This window comes from Panthera onca, chromosome A2 (assembly GCF_046562875.1).
Source record: "Panthera onca isolate mPanOnc1 chromosome A2, mPanOnc1 haplotype 2, whole genome shotgun sequence".
In the NCBI taxonomy this organism is placed as follows: Eukaryota; Metazoa; Chordata; class Mammalia; order Carnivora; family Felidae; genus Panthera; species Panthera onca.
Window position 1 is genome coordinate 75,772,790 of NC_138340.1, and position 9,872 is coordinate 75,782,661.

The 9,872-nt window shown below is 47.2% G+C and overlaps 1 long non-coding RNA gene across 1 annotated transcript; it reads right to left on the reverse strand.

Annotated features, from left to right (window-relative positions):
* Nucleotides 1-373: 373 nt before the first annotated feature.
* Nucleotides 374-6,517, reverse strand: LOC144615654 (uncharacterized). Its single transcript, XR_013554040.2, has 4 exons — nt 6,316-6,517; nt 3,176-5,429; nt 1,493-1,912; nt 374-701 (listed from the first exon to the last, which is right to left on the reverse strand). It is a non-coding gene; the product is annotated as an uncharacterized LOC144615654 (long non-coding RNA).
* Between the last annotated feature and the right edge of the window lie 3,355 nt (nt 6,518-9,872).

Consider the following 9,872-nt stretch of genomic DNA (forward strand, 5'->3'; position numbering starts at 1 on the left):
GCATTTCCATACAGTGGATCCCAGCAGGTGCAGTCATACAGCCCAGCACCTGCCTCATTAACTCCGTGTATCCTCAGGCTCGCTGGCAAATCCCTCCATCCTTTCCTGGCTTCATTTCCTTTCTTCACTAACACTTTGTCTGTGGCCACATATGCATTTGAAGAAATACATAGAATTTGGTTTAGAGGCTGGTCTGGCCTCTGTCAATAAGACTATATATTTACATTCTTCCTTAAGACACCTGTTTTTATTTGCCATACTAAAAATGCTGTGTTTCCTTTTTTCTTGGTAATGGATGGTAAGCGTCGTGTTATTAAAATGTCTGCATTTGTATCTGAAAAAAAAACCCAAAAGCAACAATTAGTGAAATTTTGACACTTATTAAAATAGTACACATTTGTTCTCCATTAATGAAAAGCTTGGGGTGTGAGGTCCATACTTTCTTCCTGAAGAATTCAAGCTCATGGTGGAATTTGTCAACTTAGTTTGAATGACCATGTGGGCAGCCTCTGCCCACATGGGCGACTAGATTGTTGATGCTTAATATCACCTTTCTTCACTGAATGAAATGTCCCGTGGGTAGAGCCACTCACGCTGCCAAGGGAGGCCACCAGGACGAGCCAGGACAGGAGCCACATTCTGCCAGCACTTGTCAGGAGAGGTGGTTGAATATGGGGCTGATCACAGTGCAGATCTGGTGGCTGTCGCAGTAAGAAGAAGGGGTGCTCTGAGCACACAGCTAAGAACCAGAGGAAGAGACCCACAGTATTTACCCCAAATCATCCTGCAAAATAGGGCTGGTAACTCACTTCATCAGCAGATTTCTCTCATTACTGTGTGATTGTGACTATCCAATGATATAACTGTAAGGAAGCCATTTTCCTGTTAAAAGACTGAAATCCTTTACTGGTTTAGAACAGAGAGGGAGGGACACCTGGGTGGCTCAGTGGGTTAAGCGTCTGACTTTGGCTCAGGTCATGATCTCACAGTTCATGAGTTCGAGCCCCGCATCAGGCTCTGTCCTGACAGCTCAGAGCCTGGAGCCTGCTTTGGAATCTATGTCTCCCTCTTTCTCTCTGCCCCTCCCCCACTCATGTTTTCTCTCTCTCTCTCGCTCTCAAAAATAAATAAAACATTAAAAAATATAGTAATTTGCAGCAGAAGATCTATGTCTGGATGCAGCAGAGGATCTATGTCTGGAACCTATGTTCTTAAGTAGGATACTTTTTCTCTTCCATTTAAACTTATTATAACATAGTATGTATGTGTAACATACATGTTACATACCACTCTGTAATAATAATGTGCCTACATGTATGTGCACACAGGTATGTATGTGTCTGTGTGTACGTATGTCTCTCAAGGCTCTAGAATGCACGGTTGAGGATTCATCACAGGAAGTACCCTGAATGTGCTTGCTCAGTACTGCTCCCTAAGATTCATCTATTCACACATCCGTTCAGTGAGTGGGTACCAAAGCTGCATTACCCACCAGGAACGCGCAGACCCCGGCGAGGTCACAGAACCGCACACAAGGGTGCTCCTCCGGGCACTTGTATCCCAGCAGCACCAGCCTCCGTCTGCCTTTGTGTGGCGCAGCACCTGGCCCTCGAGTCCCGTCTGGGACCGCAGTCACCTGCCCTCCCTCCATCCCAGTCCCCTCGTCATGCAGCCTGTGTCACCCAGACTCCCTGGAAATCTCAGGACGAATTGCTGAGGGTCCCTGACGCACTCAGGTTGCTCTCCACAAGCCCAGACAGCGGCTGTCATCAGGAGGCGATCCGGTCAATGGGAAGCTGGCGCAGGAGGCTGCCATGGAAGCAGGGGCATCATCCATGCAGTTTCTGAGGTTTCTGATTTGTCTGGAGAATATTTGTCAGGTGGTGGGAACATCAATCCCATGAATCCATTTCTGGATACATAGATAGACAGGAGTAAATGGATAGAGACATAGGTGAGAGATGGAGATAGAGCTAGGGCTAGAGCCAGAGAAAAATAGAGATAGAGATAATGACATAGACACAGATACGTAGATAGAGATTGAGATGGAGACAGAGACAGAGATGTAGACACAGGTATATCTTGTGCAGATAGCAATATTACAAAATGAATCAAGGAAGGTTTTTTTGTGTGTAAATGTCCCAATTATTTCCTTCTAAGAAATGGAGGCAGAAGTGAAAATGACAAGAAATACTGATAATTACTGCCAAGTCCTTCCTCCAGGCTGCACGTTAAGCATTTGGATTTCTAATCTCATAACCTCACACCATCCCTGGGGTGGGTGCTGGCATCTCTGCTCCACAGAAGAAGGTTCTGGAGAAGCTCCAGCTCACCTCCTCCTCTCACTGCACCTGCTGGCTCCCTGGGGTTGATACAAATGCAGGCTTTTGTGGTTGTTGTTTTAGTACATTTCTCATGACTGTCAGTCTGTCTCTGTGCTCTGGAATTTAAAGTTTGGTTTACCGGATTCAAACAATACTATTTTCATTACTTCATTGACAATTATTTTTGCAGACTAGTTTATCTTTTTTAGGCTCAGGAAACTTCATGGATTACGTTTGTAAAAACCCTGTATCTTGCCTACACAACTCTATGGAGTTACTACTTTCTAAACAGGGCCTCCCTTAGCACAGAAGTCTCCTTTTACTAATTAAAACACTGCACAACCTGGACAGAAAATTAGAAAAAGGCACTTTTTCCCAGGCTGACGCAGCCCTGCTCATGGCATAGAGGGTGGTGGGCATGGGATAGATTGTGGTCCCCACTGGTGCCCCCTCCCCCCTCACGCAGGCACCTTGAGCAGGGTGCAGTGGTTACAGCAAACCCAGGCTACATCTCTGGTGCGTGGCAGGGGACGGGAGCGTCGTCATTGCTGAACTCACACATGTCATCTCTTCCTTCTGATGCTGGAGGAGGCACTAAGCTTACCAACTGAAGACAGTTTCCTCTGGTTTAGAACAGCCCCTTTCAGGCTAGTTCTGTCTCCTTTGTCCCCTTCCTCATCCTTTTGTCTCCTTGCCTCCTGCTCACCCCAGGATGTCATCACTGCACCCGGGAGGAGAGTTAGTTCTCACAGTCTCCCTGCCGCCCTCTTCCAGCCCTTGGCCCCACTCTCTGGATTCAGCCTCTCCCTCTGAATTGTCCTGTGCAGTACCAGCCCCGAACCCACCCCTACCGACTCACAGCACGGCTTGGGATGCAAAGCTCCCACCTCAGCTTCTCATCCAGATCCCAGCTGCTGCCTCCTGTGGTCCCCTCGGCGCCCTGACCCTCTCACAGATGCTAAGAAGCATCTGGGTCACCAGCCCGTGCCACCCGGAGGGACAGTCAGGGCTGGTTTGGGCTGGTCTGTGCCGATGTCTCCACTGTTGGTGGTGTTCTTCTAGGGCCGTGTTCCAGAGCTTGACATCAGGCAGATATTCTCAGGTTCTCTCCCCCCCCCCCCGCCCCCCGCCGTGTTTTGGGTTTCTGTTGAAGAAGTTTCTATCCTTTGCGGGGCAAGGCTCTCAGAGACAAGGGAACCAGAAAGTACCTTCACTTTCTCTCTCCCCAACATCTCACACCACATGCCAACCCCTAGCCTTTCGTCTCGGGGTGCGTGCAAACTTTGTGGACACCACGCCCCCACTTATCTGCATCTAGCACCAATAGTGAATTTCTGTGTTCCTAATTTGCTAGGCTTGCATACCAATGTATCAAATAGGAGATTGGGAAATTTAGAAAATCCCTTTTTTTTCCAATTAAATTTGACTTTCAAACTCACTATCTCATGATTAACTTTTTTTTTTTAACGTTTATTTATTTTTGAGACAGAGACAGAGCATGAACGGGGGAGGGTCAGAGAGAGAGGGAGACACAGAATCTGAAGCAGGCTCCAGGCTCTGAGCTGTCAGCACAGAGCCCGACGCGGGGCTTGAACTCACAGACCGCGAGATCATGACCTGGGCCGAAGTCGGACGCTTAACCGACTGAGCCACCCAGGCGCCCCAACTCATGATTAACTTTTAAAATGAGCTTATTCTGGGCACAGCCACTGCCTGCTTTTGTGGATGGTATCTGTCAATGTTTGGTGTAACCTGAGAAAGGCTCCCAGTGACATGATGTATATGGGAAAATAAAACTCTGCCAGCTACAGATTTCCAAAGCATCATCCTCTTTGCACATTGTGAGTGTTTAAGTCTGGTTATGGGATTTTGAGTGCTCTCCGTGTATTTTCCCTGACACTTTCTGCTAAAACTAGCTCACTAAACAGAGAAGATATGTGATTTTTGTTAGCCTTTTCCCTTCCACTAGCAGGAAGGGTCCTGGGGCAGAATGTCCACAAAGGAACTCATTCAGATGCGTGCCCACTGTGACCCTTAGCCATGGATTCATGAGTGGCCCTCATAGTGTCCTGACCAGGCTCCACTGGGTAGGGCAGCAGGTCTGAGACAACCCAAATTTGCTCACAAATGCTGACGTATATTCTTGTAAAGTTAACAAACATTAAGCAAATTCAAAGTGGCCCCCTATTCCCCAGCTTATTTTACTTATTTGGTGGAAAACATAACCCACTTAAGTGACCATCTGCTTGATTTCTTCCTTTTGCTCCTCCAGATGGACTGTCCATCTTTCTTTACCTCATTCTGGGCATTACGAGGTGGACCCTCATGGACCGCATGGATGGGTTTCCTTATTCTCTGGTTGCTATTTGGAAGCAGTCAGTGGAAGCATCAGGAGGAGGCTGGGAGTTGGGAGCAGAGTGAGCTCAGGGTTCCCTCCTGACAGGTGGCCTTGGGTTGGCTGCATCCTCCCCTGGGGCCAACAATAGGGCCTTCTACCCCAGAGACAGAATTTGTGCTCGGGACCCAAGAGGGGTAGGTGGGAGTGGCCATTCCTTTTTATACCAATTAACCCACTAGAAGAATCTGTTTCTTTTCTCCCAGGGCCCTGGATCCACAGGTTTGGAAGTCTAGTGCCCAAGGAATGGAAATTGTTGTCAAATGATGAGGTCATGGTTCCTTTGAACTTCAACTCTCACTGGCCAACATTCAGTGGAAGTCACAACAAAGATGTCCATTAGTGCAGTCCGTGGGCGTTAGCCTCCTAGAGCACAGAGCAGGGTAAAGAAATGAGGAAAATCAGTTCTAAGGGGAATACAGAAGGCATTCAACGAAGTCCACCCTTTATGCCCCTCAGCACCCACTCCTGTCCTTTGACCAGGAGGGACATCAGTGCCCGCAAAGACAGGGATACACAAAGTCTTAAGTGAAAGTCTATCTTCTCAGTCTCCTGGTGAAGATCACATGGGCCAATTTCTAGCAACCTTACACGGAAGGATGCAGATCATGTTTTCAGACAGTAAAGGTGCCAGACCACATTTGCTGAATGAAATCACAGCTGTGTGCATCACTGTGTGCTATATGCTTCAGAAGATTTCATTCCAGCATCTGCATTTGGGTAAAAGAGACATAAAACAAGTCCTGAGAATTTGTGCCACTCTCTGTAGCACTTGGTGTCTGTCCTCCACAGGGGAAAAGCCACACTCAGCCCAAGAAGCTGCTTTGAGCTCTCCAAGCATGAACCTTTCCTCTAACTTGGCTGATGGAGTCCGTGGGAATCGGGAGCAAAAAAAGGTGCTGTTTTGTCAAAGAAGCAAAGGTTGTGTGAGAGGAAGGGAGAAAAGTGATCAAGACAGAACCGGTTCCAGGTCTTTCTAACCATCAGATTGTCTAACCATCACCTGTTGTCTATAAGTGTTCAATATTACGCAGTGATTTTTAACATTCTAAGATGCGTGAGTTCTTTTTAAACTACATTTTAAAACAAAATTCAAAAGCAATACAAGATTTCTATGAGACAGTTAGGGCTGAGCCCGTTCTCGGGGCTGAACATGAAGAAGACCCGATACAAAACAGTTAACGTGGATTTCCAGGCATGCCTGGAAATTTTTAGAATTGAGATTTTACCAGGTGGCTCTGAGGTAATGGACGTCAATGTTCCCACAATACTAGGATGTGTGGGCAACTGGTAACGGATACCGTAACTTTGAAAATCGTGATTCTGAACATATTCTTAGACTTTATTCAGCATTAATTTGATAACATAATGTTGGTCCCATTATTTAAGGTCACTGTGACTTGCCCTCCTTGTGGCAGTACCAGGATATAACTGAACTTGGTTCTAGCCCTGTGGAACAGGATGGCCGAGCTGCCAGCGCGTGCCACGATCAAGGTTGGCTGCTCCAGTCTGACCTCCACAAGGCTGCTTGGAGGAAACCCCTGAGGCTCCCGGCCATCCCCCACACTGGGTACAGGGGAGGGAGTCCAGACTTACCGGGAAACAGGAGGGCGCACAGGATTGCAAGGAGACCCAGCTTGGCTCCAAGTCCTGGCAGGTGGACAGAAGCCCAGGGTGACATAGTGGCTGCACCTGCTGGGAGGAGACCACCTGGGTGAGTGGCAGAGGTCAGGAGAGGGTCTGAGCTGCTGCTTCCAGGTGGTGCCAGCAGATACTGGTGAGAGAAAGGAGGGAGAGTGGGAGGGAGGGGGAAGAGAGCAGGGGTGGTGCAGACCAGGGGGCGGGACCAGGTCCTGCGGTTCCAGGGTCAGATCCTCAGAAATGTTAAAGGCGGGGCCTTGTGAAGGGTCAGCTGAGGAATGCATCTGAAATGAAATTTAAAGAAATAAAGGGAGCATTGACTTCCGACTGAAATGCAGGTTCCTTTTCAGTTATGCCAAGTGTATCAGGGCCCCCTGGATATATTTATGGTAATTAGTTATGCTAATTATAGGCTGACAGCCTGGAGGGAGAGGGAGACGGCCAGAAAGGGGACTTGGCTGGGCCAGAGGGTTGGGTCCTTCAGCACCCATGACCAGACCCAGCTCCTGAGCAACTCCATTTGGTAAAAACTGAAAGGGAGACATACTGAACTATAATCAAGATTCAAGTCTCAAGTGTCCCCAAGTGCAGGCTCTAATGTTGTGCTGAGCTGGTGAAGAGTTGAGTAGAATACTCTGCTAAAAGAATATTTCAGGGCCATCATTCAGACCCTCAAGCAGGTGTTTGTGCAGCTGTGCTAAAAATGTTAAGTGGAAAAGAGAGTGACAGTGGGGGAAACACGTACACAGCAAAATGGCAGGTGGAAAGAGTCTCCATATTAGGTAAGCAATGTAGGTGGGGAGAAATCAGGTGAACTCTTTTCTTCCTACTTTCTCTATTTTTTACATGGTCACCAATAAGGAAATCTTACTTTGGAGGAGAAAATCCACAACCGTCTATTGATTTATGAAAATAAATTTTATTTCACATGGTCCGCATTTAAAACTCTGTTTCTGTCATTACGGTTATCAGTGTTATTCAAATACTGCTCAGATTGAAGGTTCAAAACTGTTGGCCAAGACTCTTTAATAAAGCCTGTCCCAAATCTCCAGACAAGGACTCCTCTGAATGTGTCAAATGACAAAAGTAAAACAATTTATCTTGTACAGTGTGATGTCTTTTATTCCAAGGAATAATCCATGGATTGGGGCTTTCAGTGCCTCACACACAGCAGAGCACGCTTCCCCAGGGATTATGGGCAAGAGGGAGTTTTATGAACCTTAGATTTTCGATTCTTGGTGTTTGGGCACTGGCTGGGATGGAATAAATGGTGTTTCTGGTCAAGGGTAGCATTTACTGGGACAGGAAAGGTACCTAAGTCTAGGTTTGACTACATGGTACCCTGTGCTGGAGGGGCTCCATCTTGGGCTCAAAAATGTACGTCAACAAGTGGCAATGGCTTTCGTTTCCTCTACCTCTCTTCTTGCTGTGGTGCATCTGTGTTCTTCTGTAAGTGGCACTAAAGGATCACATTTCTCCAACAGTGACACATGTTTAAAAAATAATAGAGGGAAACTCTTGAGCAGGGCAGAAAGAGTAGTCAAAGCTTTCACCCAACCCTCATGAGGAGAGTGGAGGGTTCTGATCAGGACCCTGCTGTCGCCAGGAAGAGAGAAACTGGGCAGCACTTGAGGGAGCAGGACATCCTGTCCCCCCAGGTCATCCCGCTGCTGCATGATGCTCTGATGGCCCCAGACCTCAGCCCCAGGGGAGAGGCAGCTGGGTCACAGCAGGTGTGGACTCAGGCAGACCCTGTGCAGAGGGCCAGGTGATGAAGCTTGGACCTGCTCGGTTAACCTCTGAGAGGCTGGTGTGCTCGCCTCACCTGGGGCAGCTCCCCTCCGCCCAGCAGAGAGTCTGAGATCTTGTCCAGTGTGACCGCTTCCCTTGGTCACGTGGAATAAATGGATGCAGACATGACGTCAACCTTCGGTGAACGGGACAAACCTGAAAGCCCAAAAGAGGAAAGACATTGATATATTTTGATGAGTGGACTGTGGATAAAATATTTTCTTCAATCTTCCACTTATACCTTTATAACACTGTGTTGAATAAAATTTTTTTTAAAAAATCACGTCTTTTCTTAGATGAGTAACCTCTTTTTATTTTTTTTTTAATGTTTTTATTTATTTTTGAGACAGAGAGAGACAGAGCATGCACAGGGGAGGGGCAGAGAGAGAGGGAGACACAGAATCCGAAGCAGGCTCCAGGCTCTGAGCTCAGCACAGAGCCTGACATGGGGCTCAAACTCACGGACTGTGAGATCATGACCTGAGCTGAAGTCGGACGCTTAACCGACTGAGCCACCCGGGCGCCCCAAGATGAGTAACTTCTCTTTAAAAACCAAGTCCTGAGCAGCATGCTGGAGAGTCCACTTTGCTATGAAACCCCAGAAGCTTAGACACTTAACAATGAATAGTGTAGGGGCCCAAGGCAAGCTTCCCCTGACGGCATAAATATTATTTTGCCATAAAGATGATTTTGAATTAAAGGTAATAAAACCCACCAGATGCAGGAAAATCTCTGTGCCTCGCCCTCAACTACAGCAAATTACACTGGAAAGGGGAGCCTGTGCCAGCAAGAGAGCTATTAACAGAGATTCCCCTTTACCTAAGGAACTTACCTGCATGATTGGGCAAGCTTTTTCTTCCAAACAGCTCCTCTCACCTTCCCGCTCCTGGCCCCTTTGTGTCCTCTGCTCTCCTTAGCTCCCCTAAGCTTCTTGTTGCCTCATTGTCTTTGGAATTTCCCTATGCTTATGCCTACTAAATTTGATTTTCTCCTATCAATCTGTCTCATCACTTTGATTCCAAGTCCTGCTAGAAGGACCAACAGGCAGAGGAAGGTCTTCCTTCCTGGCCAAAGAAAGCATTCGTTCCTGAGGTTTCATTGTTCCTCGTCATTAAAGATGAGAAAATAGCTCCCCGGTGCAGGTGGCCCATTCAATATCACGGGACCATGAGCAGCTGAGGCAGGATTCAGACACCCCCTCCCTCCTCTCTACGGTGGGCACTTCTCATTGAGTGGACCTATCATTTGTCATATCAAAACCAATAACTGCATCAGAGCACCCACTACGTGTGAGGCACGGGACCAGGCCCCTTAGAAACGTTAACCTCGGTTTCGGCATCCTTGGAAATAATACAGTTCTATGCAGCACATATTAGTATTCTCAGTCTACAAATGATGCCCATCAGGCTCCTTGGACATTCCTCACATTGAATTCCTTTAAATAGCTGAGCAAACGTGCTAATCATTAACCGACCTTATTAGAAAAACATTAGGATCAGTTAGGTTGGTCTGCATTTGACTCTCTCTCCTCCAAGGTAAATGGATGTGTGTGTGCGTGTGTGTGTGTGTGTGTGTGTGTGTGTGTGTGTGTGTGTAGCAAATTAATTTGAGAGAAGATTTTTGTGGCTCCTCAAGTGAAAAAGTAGCCTCGCATAGATTCATCAGATTTAATGGAAAAAAAAAGTGTGAAGTGCTACGCAATATTTGGACATAAACCACAT